This window comes from Pseudophryne corroboree, chromosome 8, assembly GCF_028390025.1.
Source record: "Pseudophryne corroboree isolate aPseCor3 chromosome 8, aPseCor3.hap2, whole genome shotgun sequence".
Taxonomy (NCBI): Eukaryota; Metazoa; Chordata; class Amphibia; order Anura; family Myobatrachidae; genus Pseudophryne; species Pseudophryne corroboree.
The window spans coordinates 314,799,463-314,818,574 of NC_086451.1; the positions used below are offsets into that span (position 1 = coordinate 314,799,463).

Below are 19,112 nucleotides of genomic sequence, written 5' to 3' on the forward strand. Positions count from 1 at the left end.
GAGAAGCCCAACTGTCACAGCCAGAGAGTCATTTACAGAGCGGGAAGGAACAGGCTTTTGGATTGGCCCCATGGAGAGCGGGAAGCTGAGGAGGCGGGGTTACTGCTCTGAGGAGAGTGTGTGAGGCTGCTGCATGGAGAGTCATCGTCCAGAGAGCCCTGAAGGGGTGATTAGCGGCGAAGGGTGAGCGGTCGCATGTGGAGTCTGCACCCGACAGTGGAGTGAGACGCCAGGGATAGAAGCGTCGCAGCCGCTGAGAGAGAATCGCTGACAGGAATCAGGTCAGCATGTGAGCCGCAAGTGAAGCAGCAGGGAGTCCCTGTCACCACAGCTGGGAAGCACTGAAGAGGCTGCCTGACAGTGAGGGGGTGGAGTGCAGCTGTGGGGAACAGTGAGTAACCTTGCCCATTCACATTGTGTCCATGACAGTGCCTCAGCACAGCCAGCCATACCCCAGTGACAGCCAGGACCCCTTTTTGTGTCATCCTCCAGTAAGCCCTGTTTAAGGGGGACATGTACTAAGCAGTGATAAAAGTGGAGAAGTGAGCCAGTGGAGAAGCTGCCCATGGCAACCAATCAGCACTGACATAACATTTAGAATTTGCATACTTTAAACGTATACAGAGCAGCTGATTGGTTGCCATGGGCAGCTTTTCCACTGGCTCACTTCTCCGCTTTTATCACTGCTTAGTACATGTCTCCCTAAGTCTGTTAGCACAGCCTAAGACCCCTGTCACCCATCACCTGAGACTGCCAGGGTCAGACAGACCGTTGGCGGTGGTGTCAGTCAGAGAGGCCATTTCAGCAGCAGCTCAGCTTGGCGGCCAGCCCTTGCCAACTCAGCCAGGTGCTTCCCTCATGCAACAATAACTCCCTTTTGTTAATACAGACAGAGAGGGGAAGAGACTCTCTCAACTGTGAGCCCTGAGATATATGGCACCTGTCAGCCAGCCAGTACAGCAGCAGCACAGCCTTGCCCGACAGGCAGAGCCCAGGGAGAGAATTTGATGCTTTCAGTCTGCGCAAGGTCACCCAGGGATAGCGACAGTGTTGCCTTCAAGGAACACGGAAAAGAGGTTACTGCCTATTAGGAGTCACCTTAGAGAGGGTGATATTAGTCAGCACTAGTACTAACAGAACCAGCCCGTGCGAACAGTATTGATCCCCCCTTACCCTTGATAGTGAGTGGCTATCTGACAGAATTGTATCCAGTTATCTCAGTCCCTATTTACCTCAGGATTTGTACTGAAATCCTTCCTATAGGATACATGAGACAATACACAAAACCCAGTTACTAGTCACTGCCGGATTGTACTCCTACACCCTCTAGTGGACACTTGAGATACTGTAAGGAACACTGCGGTTAATAGTAATTCTACAGCAGTGTGGACACTTGGGACACTAATTGGAACACCGTTCCTGGTTACTTGCTGCCAGTCAATTGGTAGACATTTAAGGTTATGGTTAATAGTGACGTAATAGTATACGATAAATAATTTGTGAGAAGTTTGTTTATGACAAGTGTATTGAAGAAATACTTGTAATTGTGAGTTCTCCTAAAAGCCATGAACTTGTTATATGTAACTAAAATGTTTAATACTTGACTATATTGCCTCTGATACCATATGATCTTGAACTGCTGATCTTCTGCATATTGCTCTTTTCTTGTATATTGTGGCATTGCTTAATTTCAATTCTACCCTACTAACCCGTTTAACCCGACAGCACCTTATTGGTGAAAATAAAATACCAGTCACTGTCCAAACGTGTGGTGACTTGATGGTCTGGGGTCTGTTCGGTGGTCCTCATCCTTCTGCCAGGTGTCCAGAGGTGACAAGAAAGCAGAGTCCAAGAAGACTGGGACCGACATCATCAGGTGAAATTAAGGTACGAAACACCACCACTTCACCACCCAGTGGTCTGTGACATATGTATATATGTATGTATGTATATATCAGGAGCGTAAGTTCATCCCAGTCACCTGGAGGCAAGTTGGAGTTTGCTGCCCCCACTCACACCTTAAAACCAAGAAAATAAATATGGTATGTATGTATAGATATAGTTATTTATAAACACATATGACATACAGTAGATATCGCTCTCAACCGGTCTACAAGGACCGGAGTCTGCAGTGAATTGCAAGGCTCCAGGTATGGTGTGTGACAATGGCCATTGGGACAGGGTCAGACTTATGAAATTCAGTCATCTGCAGCATGCAGAGTCAGCATTCACCAGTGGATCCAATCTCACAGTCCAGCAGCATCAGTTGCACCATTGCTTGCTGCAGCACAGGCTGTGCAGTACCAGACATGAGCCATCCTGTCCCTTATTGCAGGTATTAGCAGGGCTCCTGGGACAGAGCCGATTAACGCTGCAACAGAAGCGGGTGCGCAGCAGAGCTCCATTGGAAGAGCAGCGGTCACACTTGGATCCTGTAGTGAACCACACAAGTGCTGCTGTACATGCAGGTGCCCTTTCAGGGCTTGGAGCCCGGATGTAGGTGTCTCCACTGCCTCTGGGAGTTACTCCCCTAATTATATATATATATAATTATCTTGTATTTATTTGGTGCCAGAAGGGATCTGCAGCGCCCGTTACAGAGAACATAAACAAATGAGCTAAACAAGAAAAAAGCACAAGCACAAGGTTATACAGAATACCAGAGGTTAGGTGCCATCAAAGTGAGTATATAGAGTATAAGATAGTGTGAGAGAAGGAAAGGCACATGGGGTGAAGGCCCTGCTCTTGCGAGTTTACAATCTAAACAACACATTATTAATGCTGGTATGTACCCAATAAGTGGTGAGATGTACCACATCACCGATACGATGTATAGTACATCCCGCCCAGGAGCTGATTGATTGGTACTTTAATGCTCTCCAGTTTTTCTCTCTCTGAGCTATGATAAATCTCCCCCAATGTTACTGACTGCCTCCTTTCTATTTCGTGAAAACATGCCCTTACTATAATGTGTTTACTGTTTACATGACTCTTCTTCCATCACTTGTTCCATTTTCCAAGTGTAAAGAGCATCACTACCAAATCTTCATATTGGCACAGATGTAGGCCTTTTTATATGGGCATGACCGGTATAGTTTGGACATACGACTAGCTCAGAATGAACCCCACAGCATACCTGCCTACTCTCCCAGAAGGGGCATGACTGGTCCCTCGGGGACTCTAGTGATGTCCCAGAGTCTAGAGCGAATGCCATACTTGCCTACCCTCCCTCATTCTGTAGGAGACTCCCTGAAATAGCAGCAATCTCCCTGACTCCCGGAATAGACCAACAATCTCCCTGATTGCACCTTAACCCCATTATGCAGCTGTTACATTCTTGGGGGGAAAAAATAAATCACAGATACATACATTCAAATGTGAACATCAGTGCCATTTCCCTATGGCTACATGCATTTTAAATAAAGTTTCTCGTGGCCACTTACAGTATATGGAACCTCTTGTAAAGCACGATACAAGAACAAATTCTGCAAAATATCAGTGTCTTTTCTTCAACAAGCAAATCTTACTAACTTTTGGGCTCATTTACATTTGGATGTAAGTCATTTTTATGACACGCCTCTCAGGTGTAGCAGCACGCATCCGCACTGATAGGTGTTACTTTCACATGTCCCTGAAATGTTTCTTCAAAAGTAGACAAGTATGGTGCAGGCACAGATCTCCAGGAAAATAGCGCGGCGGTCAATTTCCCAGTGATTTTTCTACTGTGCGTGTGCAAAACACCAGGAAAATGGCGCTACACCATTTTTCCAGTGATTTCTCCAGTGCTGCTGCTGCTGCGCCATAGGACTCCAGAGGGTAATAAAAAATAAGATTTTAAACCTACCGGTAAATCTTTTTCTCGTAGTCCGTAGAGGATGTTGGGGACTCCGTAAGGACCATGGGGATAGACGGGCTCCGCAGGAGACATGGGCACTTTAAGAAATACTTTAGATCTGGTGTGCACTGGCTCCTCCCTCTATGCCCCTCCTCCAGACCTCAGTTAGAGAAACTGTGCCCAGAGGAGACGGACAGTACGAGGAAAGGATTTTTGTTAATCCAAGGGCAAGATTCATACCAGCCACACCAATAACACCGTATAACTTGTGATATACTATCCAGTTAACAGTATGAAAACGACATAGCATCAGTCCAAGACCGATGAGACTATAACATAACCCTTATTTAAGCAATAACTATATACAAGTCTTGCAGAAGTAGTCCGCACTTGGGACGGGCGCCCAGCATCCTCTACGGAGTATGAGAAAAAGATTTACCGGTAGGTTTAAAATCTTATTTTCTCTTACGTCCTAGAGGATGCTGGGGACTCCGTAAGGACCATGGGGATTATACCAAAGCTCCCAAACGGGCGGGAGAGTGCGGATGACTCTGCAGCACCGATTGAGCAAACAGGAGGTCCTCCTCAGCCAGGGTATCAAACTTATAGAACTTTGCAAAGGAGTTTGAACCCGACCAAGTAGTAGCTCGGCACAGCTGTAGCGCCGAGACCCCTCTGGCAGCCGCCCAAGAAGAGCCCACCTTCCTAATGGAATGGGCCTTGACCGATTTAGGTAACGGCAATCCCGCCGTAGAATGCGCCTGCTGAATCGTGTTACAGATCCAGCGAGCAACAGTCTACTTTGAAGCAGGGGCACCAATCGTGTTGGTTGCATACATGACAAACAGTGCTTCTGTTTTTCTGACTATAGCCGATCTGGCCACGTACATTTTCAAAGCCCTGACCACATCAAGGGACTCGGGATCCTCCAAGTCACGCGTAGCCACAAGCACCACAATAGTTCATATGAAAGGATGAAACCACTTTTGGCAGGAATTGAGGACGGGTCCGCAATTCCGCTCTATCCATATGGAAAACCAGATAGGGGCTTTTATGTGATAAAGCCGCTAATTCCGACACTCGCCTAGCCGAAGCCAAGGCTAATAACATGACCACCTTCCAAGTGAGATTTTTCAACTCCACCGTTTTAAGTGGTTCAAACCAGTGAGACTTAATGAAACTTAACACCACGTTAAGGTCCCAAGGCGTCACCGGAGATACAAAAGGAGGCTGAATATGCAGTACTCCCTTCACAAAAGTTTGTACTTCAGGGAGAGAGGCCAATTCCTTTTGAAAAAAAATGGATAAGGCCGAAATCTGAACCTTTATAGATCCTAATTTTAGGCCGAAATTCACTCCAGTTTGCAGGAAGTGAAGGAAACGGCCCAGATGGAATTCTTCCGTAGAAGCATTCCTGGCCTCACACCAAGAAACATATTTTCGCCATATACGGTGATAATGTTTAGATGTCATGTCCTTCCTAGCCTTTATTAGCGTAGGAATGACCTCATCCAGAATACCCTTATTCGCTAGGATCCGGCGTTCAACCGCCATGCCGTCCAACGCAGCCGCGGTAAGTCTTGGAATAGACATGGCCCCTGTTGCAACCGGTCCTGTCTTAGAGGAAGAAGCCACTGATCTTCTGTGAGCATTTCCTGCAGATCCAGATACCAGGTCCTTCGTGGCCAATCTGGTACAATGAGAATTGTTCTCATTCCTCTCCCTCCTACCATTCTCAACACCTTGGGTATGAGAGGAAGAGGGGGAAATACATAGACCGACTGGAACACCCACGGTGTCACTAGGGCATCTACAGCTACTGCCTGAGGGTCTCTTGACCTGGTGCAATACCTCTGTAGCTTCTTGTTGAGGCGGGACGCCATCATGTCTATCTGTGGCAGTTCCCACTGACTTGCAATCTGTGCGAAGGCTTCCTAAAGAAGTCCTCTCTTGGATGCAGGTCGTGTTTGCTGAGGAAGTCTGTTTCTCAGTTGTCCACTCCCGGAATGAACTGCTAAAAATGCGCTTACATGATTTTCCGCCCAGCGGAGAATCCTGGTGGCTTCTGCCATTTCCACTCTGCTATTTGTGCCGCCTTGGCGGTTTACATGAGCCACTGCGGTTATGTTGTCTGACTGGATCAGAACCGGTAGGTCGCGAAGCAATGTTTCCGCTTGCCGAAGGGCGTTGTATATCAGCTCCAGGATGTTGATTTGAATACAAGTTTTTTGACTTGACCCAAAGACCTTTGAAGTTTCTTCCCTGTGTGACTGCTCCCCCACCTCGGAGGCTCGCGTCCGTGGCTACCAGAATCCAGTCCTGGATGGCAAACCTGCGACCCTGCAGAAGGTGAGCACTCTGCAGCCACCATAGGAGAAACACCCTGGCCCTAGGGGACAGGGTGATTAACTGATGCATCTGTAGATGTGATCCGGACCACTTGTTCCGTAGATCCCATTGGAAAGTCCTCGCATGGAACCTGCCGAAGGGAATGGCCCCGTAAGATGCCACCATCTTTCCCAGGACCCGAGTGCAGTGATGCACTGACACCTGTTTTGGCTTTAATAGGTTTTTTTTATCAGAGTCATTAGTTCCTGGGCCTTCTCTATCGGAAGATAAACCCATTTCTGGTCCGTTTTCAGAATCATACCCAAGAAGGGCAGACGAGTCATAGGAACCAACTGTGACTTCGGGATATTGAGAATCCAGCCGAGTTGCTGTGACACCTTCAGCGAAAGTGACACGCTGTTCAACAACTGCTCTTTTGATTTCGCCCTCATTTCCGCCAATTACCCTGAAATTGGTAATGACAATACTGTACCGTAATTCTCAGGTACGCCTGATGGGGTGGATAAATGGGAACATGAAGGTATGCAGCCTTTATGTCTAGGTAGATACACCATAAAATCCCCCCCTTCCAGGCTGGCGATGATCGCTCTGAGCGATTCCACCTTGAATTTGAACCTTTTCAAGTATAGGTTCAGAGATTTTCATTTTTAAATAGGTTTGACCGAACCGTCCGGTTTCGGGACTACAGCCAAGGTTGAGTAATATCCCCTTCCTTGTCGAAGGAGGGGAACCTTGAGCACCACTTGTTGGAGATACAATGAGTGAATTGTATTTAATATTGTCTCCCTTTCTGGGGGAGAAGCCGGTAGGGCCGATAAGGAAAACCGGCGAGGAGGCACCTCTTCGAATTCCAGCTTGTAACCCTGAGAAACAATTTCTATTGCCCAGGGATCCGAACTCAGATGTGGCTGAAGAGTCGAAGACGTGCTCCCACTGGGGCGGACTCCCTTAGCGGAGCCCCAGCGTCATGCGGTGGATTTAGTAGAGGTCGGGGAGGACTTCTGTTCCTGGGAACTAGCTGTGCCCTGCGCCCTTACCTCTGGCAAGAAAGGACGCTCCTCATACTTTCTTGTTTTTCTGCGACCGAAAGGACTGCATTTGATAATGTCGTGCTTTCTTAGGCTGTGAGGGAATATAAGGCAAAAGATCAGATTTACCAGCTATAGCTGTGGAGACCAGGTCCGAGAGCCCTTCTCCACACAATTCCTCACCCTTGTAAGGTAAAACCTCCATATGCCTCTTTTAGTCGGCATCACCTGTCCATTGCATGTTCCACAGGACAAGTCTAGCAGAAATCGACATAGCGTTGACTCTAGAACCCAGTACACCAATGTCTCTTTGAGCATGTCTTATATATAAGACAGCATCTTTTATATATCCTAAGGTCAATAACATGGTATCCTTATCTAGGGTTTCAATCTCCGCTGATAAGGTATCTGTCCACGCTGCTACAGTGTTATAAACCCCTGCCGACACAATCGCCGGTCTGAGTAGTGTACCAGAATGTGTGTAAATGGACTTCAAAGTACTTTTCTGCATGCTATCTGCAGGATCCCTGAGGGTAGCTGTATCTTGGTATGTCAGCGCTACCTTTTGGGTAAACGCGTCAACGCCTTGTCCACCCTAGGGGATGATTCCCATCGTATCCTGGCCCTAGCAGGAAAAGGATACGCCATGAGAATTCTTTTGGGAAACTGCAGTTTCTTGTCTGGAGATTCCTGCTCTTTTTCACACAATTCATTTGGTTCATGAGAGGGGGGAAATGTTATCTCAGCTTTCTTCCCCTTAAACATGTGTACCCTCGTGTCAGGGACAGATGGGTCATCAGTGATATGCAAAACATCTTTTATTACAATAATCATATATTGAATACTTTTCTGCCAGTTTTGGCTGTAACTTTGCATCATCGTAGTCGACACTGGAGTCAGACTCCGTGTCGGTATCAGTGTATATTATTTTGGATAGTGGGCGTTTTGAGACTCTGAAGGTCCCTGCGACATAGGGACAGACATGGGTAGATTCCCTGTCTGTTCTCTAATCTTTTGTGCAATAAATTTACCTCAGCACTTAATTCCACATATCCAGTCAGGTGTCGGCGTTGTCGACGGAGACACCAAACACACACATTTGCTCCATCTCCTCCTTAGAAGAGCCTTTTACCTCAGACATATCGACACACACGTACCGACACACCACACACTCAGGGAATCCTCTTATCTGAAGACAGTTCCCCCACAAGACCCTTTGGAGAGACAGAGAGAGAGTATGCCAGCACACACCCAGCGCTAATACCCCAGGAAAAACACACAATGTGTTTACCCAGTAGCGCTGTAATACTATTATTTGCTGCCAATTATGTGCTCCCCCCCCCTCTTCTCTGAAACCCCCTTTCACCGTGGATAAGCAGGGGAGAGTCCAGGGAGCTTCCTCCCAGCTGTGCTGTGGAGAAAATGGCGCTGGTGAGTGCTGAGGGAGAAGCCACGCCCCCTCGGCGGCGGGCTTCTGTCCCGCTTAAATATAATAAAAACTGGCGGGGGCTCTTTATATATACAGTGCCTAGCTGTATATATATATATCTCTTTTGCCATAAATGAGGTTTATATTGCTGCCCAGGGCGCCCCCCCCTGCGCCCTGCACCCTTACAGTGACTGCCGTGTGTGAGGTGTGTGGAAGCAATGGCGCACAGCTGCACTGCTGTGCGTTACCTCAGTGAAGATCAATGAAGTCTTCTGCTGCCTCTGAAGTCTTCTTTTTCTTCTCATACTCACCCGGCTTCTATCTTCCGGCTCTGTGAGGAGGACGGCGGCGCGGCTCCGGGACGAACTCCAGGGTGAGACCTGTGTTCTGACTCCCTCTGGAGCTAATGGTGTCCAGTAGCCTAAGAAGCAGAGCCTTGAAACTCACAGAAGTAGGTCTGCTTCTCTCCCCTCAGTCCCTCGATGCAGGGAGTCTGTTGCCAGCAGGCTCCCTGAAAATAAAAAAACCTAACAAATATACTTTCTGTCAGGAAGCTCAGGAGAGCTCCCTGAAGTGCACCCATCTCCTCTGGGCACAGTATCAAACTGAGGTCTGGAGGAGGGGCATAGAGGGAGGAGCCAGTGCACACCAGATCTAAAGTCTTTCTTAAAGTGCCCATGTCTCCTGCGGAGCCCATCTATCCCCATGGTCCTTACGGAGTCCCCAGCATCCTCTAGGATGTAAGAGAAATAATGGGTGCAGGGTGTGTGGTGTTGGCCCCCTGGACCCCAGGGGCCTGTGTGCACCGCACACACTGCGTCCATTATAAATACGCCAGTATTCGCACATATGTCTATAATACACAGCCTGATTCTTGCATTAGCATAATATAATAGGTAGGCATCCACAGCTAGACAGAAAAGCAGAATCATCCTTTAATGCATCTATAAACAATTAGCTATGATAAATATATCACTTTTCCTATCATTACCTATAACTAAAATACAACCTGGGACAACATCACCCAAAAAATCCCCTACTAATCTTTATTTGCAGATAATTATCAATGTATGCACCTGAATTTTCTGGCAATGTTTCAGATACAGACTTTCATATGTGATGACAATCACCTTGAAATGATCTTCGGAAATATTAATAACCAGGGTATTGGGCTAATACTGCCATTATCCATCTCTTTAAATCATAATAGGTTGATTTGAGAGATATATTACACTTCACAGATGCAGTATTCACACATAATACTTTCAACAGATACAAAACAGCTGAGAAAGTTAAGTCAAATACTGCAGTAAACAATTTACTCTTAACATACTAACCCTGGTGTTCAATTTAATTTTCAGTCATCAGAGGGTAATATGCTGAAAGAAGTGAGAGAGACAGCAGCGCTCTGGATAAAACAAAGAATACCTAATTACCATGCAAAGCACAACATCCTTCAGATGTGATGAGAAATGTGGCTGCGTGGAAAGCCAGTCTTCAAGACATTTCACAATATGACCACCCAAGCATGAAAAAAGAATAAGGACAACGCTGAGGAAGCTGTATAGTAAGGACGTATTATAATAATTTGCGAAGGGAGCAATGTAAAACAAACACTCCTTAATAACAATTTAGGTGTTTTTTTGTGTGAACTACATTTAGATAAATAAAATAATTGTGTGCAAAAATGTTCCCTATGGCTTTGCGCATGATTCTGCTTTGATAACCTGGATTACAGCAAATCTGTGAGCTATCCAGTATATTACACTGTTCTAAATCGGGATTTAAAAACATCTTCCATCAAAGTATGTAAAGTTTCACAGATAGGTTTGTGAATGTTACCAACCAAGCACCCATAGAAAGTTAAACAAAATTTCTCTAACGTCCTAGTGGATGCTGGGGACTCCGTAAGGACCATGGGGAATAGACGGGCTCCGCAGGAGACATGGGCACTTTAAAAAAGAATTTAGATTCTGGTGTGCTCTGGCTCCTCCCTCTATGTCCCTTCTCCAGACCTCAGTTTGAATCTGTGCCCGGACGAGCTGGGTGCTACTTAGTGAGCTCTCCTGAGCTTGCTGTAAGAAAACTAGTGGACACCATTTGCTCCAGAGGGATCGTACACAGGATCTCACCCTTTGTCGTCCGATCCCGGAGCCGCGCCGCCGTCCCCCTCGCAGAGCCAGAAGACAGAAGCCGGGTGACAGAAGCAAGAAGACTTCGAAATTGGCGGCAAAAGACTCCAGTCTTCATATGAGGTAGCGCACAGCACTGCAGCTGTGCACCATTGCTCCCACACTACACCCACATACTCCGGTCACTGTAAGGGTGCAGGGCGCAGGGAGGGGGCGCCCTGGGGGGCAATTAGAGACCTCTTTGGCAAAAGTTTGCATAATATACAGTTGGGCACTGTATATATGTATGAGCCCCCGCCAAAATTGTACATGAAAGCGGGACAGAAGCCCGCCGTCGAGGGGGCGGGGCGTTTTACTCAGCACTCACCAGCGCAATGTTTTTTCTCCACAGCACCGCTGAGAGGAAGCTCCCCAGTCTCTCCCCTGCAGTTACACGGTAGAAGAGGGTAAAAAGAGAGGGGGGGCACATAATTAGGCACAAAAATCAATATAAACAGCAGCTACTGGGTTAACATTAAGTTACTGTGTTATTCCTGGGTTAATAGCGCTGGGGTGTGTGCTGGCATACTCTCTCTCTCTGTCTCTCCAAAGGGCCTTATGGGGGAACTGTCTTCAGATGAGCATTCCCTGAGTGTGTGGTGTGTCGGTACGTGTGTGTCGACATGTCTGAGGTAAAAGGCTCCCATAAGGAGGAGATGGAGCAAATATGTGTGTGAGAGGGTGTCTCCGTCGACAACGCCGACACCTGTTTGGATATGTGTACTTAAGTGCTAAGGTGAATTTATTGCACAAAAGATTAGAGAACAGACAGGAAATCTACCCATGTCTGTCCCTATGTCGCAGAGACCTTCAGAGTCTCTCAATGCTCACTATCCAAAATAATCGACACTGATATCGACACAGAGTTTGACTCCAGTGTCGACTACGATAATGCAAAGTTACAGCCAAAATGGCAGAAAAGTATTCAATATATGATTATTGTAATAAAAGATGATTTGCATATCACTGATGACTCATCTGTCCCTGACACAAGGGTACACATGTTTAAGGGGAAGAAAGCTGAGGTAAATTTCCCTCCTCTCATGATGAAAAAGAGCGTGAATCTCCAGACAAGAGACTGCAGTTTCCCACAAAGAATTCTCAGGCAGTATCCTTTCCCCACAAGGCCAGGATATGATGGGAATCTCCCCCTAGGGTGTCACGTTTGCCCAAAAGGTAGCCCTGACGTAACAGCTATTCTCAGGGATCCTGCAGATAGCGTGCACATTCTGGCACACTACTCAGACCGGCGATTGTGTCGGCATGGGTTTATAGCGCTGTGGCAGCGTGGACAGGTACCTTATCAGCAGAGATTGAGACCCTAGTATGTATATATATATATATATATATGTATATATTAGAGATGTGCACTTGAAATTTTTCGGGTTTTGTGTTTTGGTTTCGGGTTCGGTTCCGCGGCCGTGTTTTGGGTTCGACCGCGTTTTGGCAAAACTTCACGAATTTTTTTTGTCGGATTCGGGTGTGTTTTGGATTCGGGTGTTTTTTTCAAAAAACCCTAAAAAACAGCTTAAATCATAGAATTTGGGGGTAATTTTGATCCCAAAGTATTATTAACCTCAAAAACCATAATTTCCACTCATTTTCAGTCTATTCTGAACACCTCACACCTCACAATATTATTTTTAGTCCTAAAATTTGCACCGAGGTCGCTGGATGACTAAGCTAAGCGACCCTAGTGGCCGACACAAACACCTGGCCCATCTAGGAGTGGCACTGCAGTGTCACGCAGGATGGCCCTTCCAAAAAACACTCCCCAAACAGCACATGACGCAAAGAAGAAAAAAAGAGGCGCAATGAGGTAGCTGTGTGAGTAAGATAAGCGACCCTAGTGGCCGACACAAACACCTGGCCCATCTAGGAGTGGCACTGCAGTGTCACGCAGGATGGCCCTTCCAAAAAACACTCCCCAAACAGCACATGACGCAAAGAAGAAAAAAAGAGGCGCAATGAGGTAGCTGTGTGAGTAAGATAAGCGACCCTAGTGGCCGACACAAACACCTGGCCCATCTAGGAGTGGCACTGCAGTGTCACGCAGGATGGCCCTTCCAAAAAACACTCCCCAAACAGCACATGACGCAAAGAAGAAAAAAAGAGGCGCAATGAGGTAGCTGTGTGAGTAAGATAAGCGACCCTAGTGGCCGACACAAACACCTGGCCCATCTAGGAGTGGCACTGCAGTGTCACGCAGGATGGCCCTTCCAAAAAACACTCCCCAAACAGCACATGACGCAAAGAAGAAAAAAAGAGGCGCAATGAGGTAGCTGTGTGAGTAAGATAAGCGACCCAAGTGGCCGACACAAACACCTGGCCCATCTAGGAGTGGCACTGCAGTGTCACGCAGGATGGCCCTTCCAAAAAACACTCCCCAAACAGCACATGACGCAAAGAAAAATGAAAGAAAAAAGAGGTGCAAGATGGAATTGTCCTTGGGCCCTCCCACCCACCCTTATGTTGTATAAACAGGACATGCACACTTTAACCAACCCATCATTTCAGTGACAGGGTCTGCCACACGACTGTGACTGAAATGACGGGTTGGTTTGGACCCCCACCGAAAAAGAAGCAATTAATCTCTCCTTGCACAAACTGGCTCTACAGAGGCAAGATGTCCACCTCATCATCATCCTCCGATATATCACTGTGTACATCCCGCTCCTCACAGATTATCAATTCGTCCCCACTGGAATCCACCATCTCAGCTCCCTGTGTACTTTGTGGAGGCAATTGCTGCTGGTCAATGTCTCCACGGAGGAATTGATTATAATTCATTTTAATGAACATCATCTTCTCCACATTTTCTGGAAGTAACCTCGTACGCCGATTGCTGACAAGGTGAGCGGCGGCACTAAACACTCTTTCGGAGTACACACTTGTGGGAGGGCAACTTAGGTAGAATAAAGCCAGTTTGTGCAAGGGCCTCCAAATTGCCTCTTTTTCCTGCCAGTATAAGTACGGACTGTCTGATGTGCCTACTTGGATGCGGTCACTCATATAATCCTCCACCATTCTTTCAATGAGGAGAGAATCATATACAGTGACAGTAGACGACATGTCCGTAATCGTTGTCAGGTCCTTCAGTCCGGACCAGATGTCAGCATCAGCAGTCGCTCCAGACTGCCCTGCATCACCGCCAGCGGGTGGGCTCGGAATTCTGAGCCTTTTCCTCGCACCCCCAGTTGCGGGAGAATGTGAAGGAGGAGATGTTGACAGGTCGCGTTCCGCTTGACTTGACAATTTTGTCACCAGCAGGTCTTTGAACCCCAGCAGACTTGTGTCTGCCGGAAAGAGAGATCCAAGGTAGGTTTTAAATCTAGGATCGAGCACGGTGGCCAAAATGTAGTGCTCTGATTTCAACAGATTGACCACCCGTGAATCCTTGTTAAGCGAATTAAGGGCTCCATCCACAAGTCCCACATGCCTAGCGGAATCGCTCCCTTTTAGCTCCTCCTTCAATGCCTACAGCTTCTTCTGCAAAAGCCTGATGAGGGGAATGACCTGACTCAGGCTGGCAGTGTCTGAACTGACTTCACGTGTGGCAAGTTCAAAAGGTTGCAGAACCTTGCACAACGTTGAAATCATTCTCCACTGCGCTTGAGACAGGTACATTCCACCTCCTATATCGTGCTCAATTGTATAGGCTTGAATGGCCTTTTGCTGCTCCTCCAACCTCTGAAGCATATAGAGGGTTGAATTCCACCTCGTTACCACTTCTTGCTTCAGATGATGGCAGGGCAGATACAGGCATTTTTGGTGGTGCTCCAGTCTTCTGTACGTGGTGCCTGTACGCCGAAAGTGTCCCGCAATTCTTCTGGCCACAGACAGCATCTCTTGCACGCCCCTGTCGTTTTAAAAAAAAATCTGCACCACCAAATTCAAGGTATGTGCAAAACATGGGACGTGCTGGAATTTGCCCATATTTAATGCACACACAATATTGCTGGCGTTGTCCGATGCCACAAATCCACAGGAGAGTCCAATTGGGGTAAGCCATTCCGCGATGATCTTCCTCAGTTGCCGTAAGAGTTTTTCAGCTGTGTGCGTATTCTGGAAACCGGTGATACAAAGCGCAGCCTGCCTAGGAAAGAGTTGGCGTTTGCGAGATGCTGCTACTGGTGCCGCCGCTGCTGTTCTTGCGGCGGGAGTCCATACATCTACCCAGTGGGCTGTCACAGTCATATAGTCCTGACCCTGCCCTGCTCCACTTGTCCACATGTCCGTGGTTAAGTGGACATTGGGTACAACTGCATTTTTTAGGACACTGGTGAGTCTTTTTCTGACGTCCGTGTACATTCTCGGTATCGCCTGCCTAGAGAAGTGGAACCTAGATGGTATTTGGTAACGGGGGCACACTACCTCAAGAAATTGTCTAGTTCCCTGTGAACTAACGGCGGATACCGGACGCACGTCTAACACCAACATAGTTGTCAAGGCCTCAGTTATCCGCTTTGCAACAGGATGACTGCTGTGATATTTCATCTTCCTCGCAAAGGACTGTTGGACAGTCAATTGCTTGGTGGAAGTAGTAAAAGTGGGCTTACGACTTCCCCTCTGGGATGACCATCGACTCCCAGCAGCAACAACAGCAGTGCCAGCAGCAGTAGGCGTTACACGCAAGGATGCATCGGAGGAATCCCAGGCAGGAGAGGACTCGTCAGAATTGCCAGTGACATGGCCTGCAGGACTATTGGCATTCCTGGGGAAGGAGGAAATTTACACTGAGGGAGTTGGTGGGGTGGTTTGCGTGAGCTTGGTTACAAGAGGAAGGGATTTACTGGTCAGTGGACTGCTTCCGCTGTCGCCCAAAGTTTTTGAACTTGTCACTGACTTATTATGAATGCGCTGCAGGTGACGTATAAGGGAGGATGTTCCGAGGTGGTTAACGTCCTTACCCCTACTTATTACAGCTTGACAAAGGCAACACACGGCTTGACAAATGTTGTCCGCATTTCTGGTGAAATACTTCCACACCGAAGGGCTGATTTTTTTGGTATTTTCACCAGGCATGTCAACGGCCCTATTCCTCCCACGGACAACAGGTGTCTCCCAGGGTGCCTGACTTAAACAAACCACCTCACCATCAGAATCCTCCTGGTCAATTTCCTCCCCAGCGCCAGCAACACCCATATCCTCCTCATCCTGGTGTACTTCAACACTGACATCTTCAATCTGACTATCAGGAACTGGACTGCGGGTGCTCCTTCCAGCACTTGCAGGGGGCGTGCAAATGGTGTTAGGCGCATGCTCTTCACGTCCAGTGTTGGGAAGGTCAGGCATCGCAACCGACACAATTGGACTCTCCTTGTGGATTTGGGATTTCGAAGAACGCACAGTTCTTTGCGGTGCTTTTGCCAGCTTGAGTCTTTTCATTTTTCTAGCGAGAGGCTGAGTGCTTCCATCCTCATGTGAAGCTGAACCACTAGCCATGAACATAGGCCAGGGCCTCAGCCGTTCCTTGCCACTCCGTGTGGTAAATGGCATATTGGCAAGTTTACGCTTCTCCTCCGACAATTTTATTTTAGATTTTGGAGTCCTTTTTTTACTGATATTTGGTGTTTTGGATTTTACATGCTCTGTACTATGACATTGGGCATCGGCCTTGGCAGACGACGTTGCTGGCATTTCATCGTCTCGGCCATGACTAGTGGCAGCAGCTTCAGCACGAGGTGGAAGTGGATCTTGATCTTTCCCTAATTTTGGAACCTCAACATTTTTGTTCTCCATATTTTAATAGGCACAACTAAAAGGCACCTCAGGTAAACAATGGAGATGGATGGATACTAGTATACTTATGGATGGACCAGCGACTGCCGACACAGAGGTAGCTACAGCCGTGGACTACCGTACTGTGTCTGCTGCTAATATAGACTGGATGATAATGAGATGAAATCAATATATATATATATATATAATATCACTAGTACTGCAGCCGGACAGGTATATATATTTATTATGTAATGACTGATGACGGACCTGCTGGACACTGTCAGCTCAGCAGCACCGCAGACTGCTACAGTAAGCTACTATAGTAGTATGTATCAAGAAGAAAGAGAAAAAAAAAACCACGGGTAGGTGGTATACAATTATGGATGGACCAGCGACTGCCGACACAGAGGTAGCTACAGCCGTGGACTACCGTACTGTGTCTGCTGCTAATATAGACTGGATGATAATGAGATGAAATCAATATATATATATATATATATATATAATATCACTAGTACTGCAGCCGGACAGGTATATATATTTATTATGTAATGACTGATGACGGACCTGCTGGACACTGTCAGCTCAGCAGCACCGCAGACTGCTACAGTAAGCTACTATAGTAGTATGTATCAAGAAGAAAGAGAAAAAAAAAACCACGGGTAGGTGGTATACAATTATGGATGGACCAGCGACTGCCGACACAGAGGTAGCTACAGCCGTGGACTACCGTACGGTGTCTGCTGCTAATATAGACTGGATGATAATGAGATGAAATCAATATATATATATATATATATATAATATCACTAGTACTGCAGCCGGACAGGTATATATATTTATTATGTAATGACTGATGACGGACCTGCTGGACACTGTCAGCTCAGCAGCACCGCAGACTGCTACAGTAAGCTACTATAGTAGTATGTATCAAGAAGAAAGAGAAAAAAAAAACCACGGGTAGGTGGTATACAATTATGGATGGACCAGCGACTGCCGACACAGAGGTAGCTACAGCCGTGGACTACCGTACTGTGTCTGCTGCTAATATAGACTGGATGATAATGAGATGAAATTAATATATATATATATAATATCACTAGTACTGCAGCCGGACAGGTATATATATTTATTATGTAATGACTGATGACGGACCTGCTGGACACTGTCAGCTCAGCAGCACCGCAGACTGCTACAGTAAGCTACTATAGTAGTATGTATCAAGAAGAAAGAGAAAAAAAAAAACCACGGGTAGGTGGTATACAATTATGGATGGACCAGCGACTGCCGACACAGAGGTAGCTACAGCCGTGGACTACCGTACTGTGTCTGCTGCTAATATAGACTGGATGATAATGAGATCAAATCAATATATATATATATATAATATCACTAGTACTGCAGCCGGACAGGTATATATATTTATTATGTAATGACTGATGACGGACCTGCTGGACACTGTCAGCTTAGCAGCACCGCAGACTGCTACAGTAAGCTACTATAGTAGTATGTATCAAGAAGAAAGAGAAAAAAAAAACCACGGGTAGGTGGTATACAATTATGGATGGACCAGCGACTGCCGACACAGAGGTAGCTACAGCCGTGGACTACCGTACTGTGTCTGCTGCTAATATAGACTGGATGATAATGAGATGAAATTAATATATATATATATATATATATATATAATATCACTAGTACTGCAGCCGGACAGGTATATATATTTATTATGTAATGACTGATGACGGACCTGCTGGACACTGTCAGCTCAGCAGCACCGCAGACTGCTACAGTAAGCTACTATAGTAGTATGTATCAAGAAGAAAGAGAAAAAAAAAACCACGGGTAGGTGGTATACAATTATGGATGGACCAGCGACTGCCGACACAGAGGTAGCTACAGCCGTGGACTACCGTACTGTGTCTGCTGCTAATATAGACTGGATGATAATGAGATCAAATCAATATATATATATATATAATATCACTAGTACTGCAGCCGGACAGGTATATATATTTATTATGTAATGACTGATGACGGACCTGCTGGACACTGTCAGCTTAGCAGCACCGCAGACTGCTACAGTAAGCTACTATAGTAGTATGTATCAAGAAGAAAGAGAAAAAAAAAACCACGGGTAGGTGGTATACAATTATGGATGGACCAGCGACTGCCGACACAGAGGTAGCTACAGCCGTGGACTACCGTACTGTGTCTGCTGCTAATATAGACTGGATGATAATGAGATGAAATTAATATATATATATATATATATATATATAATATCACTAGTACTGCAGCCGGACAGGTATATATATTTATTATGTAATGACTGATGACGGACCTGCTGGACACTGTCAGCTCAGCAGCACCGCAGACTGCTACAGTAAGCTACTATAGTAGTATGTATCAAGAAGAAAGAAAAAAAAAAACACGGGTAGGTGCGGTATACATATACAATTATATATATATTATATACAATTATATATATATATATATATATATATACTTGCAAAACTCCCGGCACTCGTCTGGAACTGATTATAATGCTGCGGTGCCTTCCCAGGGGAACAAAT

At 46.4% G+C, this 19,112-nt stretch overlaps 1 protein-coding gene and 1 long non-coding RNA gene across 7 annotated transcripts in view; one reads left to right on the top strand and one right to left on the bottom strand.

The window, feature by feature from the left end:
• The window catches only part of AFF2 (ALF transcription elongation factor 2), a 741,379-nt gene that overhangs the window by 334,491 nt on the left and 387,776 nt on the right, over window positions 1-19,112 (bottom strand). The gene's annotated exons all lie outside the window — the stretch shown is intronic.
• LOC134949053 (uncharacterized) lies at window positions 35-10,156 on the top strand. Its single transcript, XR_010183089.1, has 3 exons — window positions 35-391; window positions 1,726-1,887; window positions 10,003-10,156. It is a non-coding gene; the product is annotated as an uncharacterized LOC134949053 (long non-coding RNA).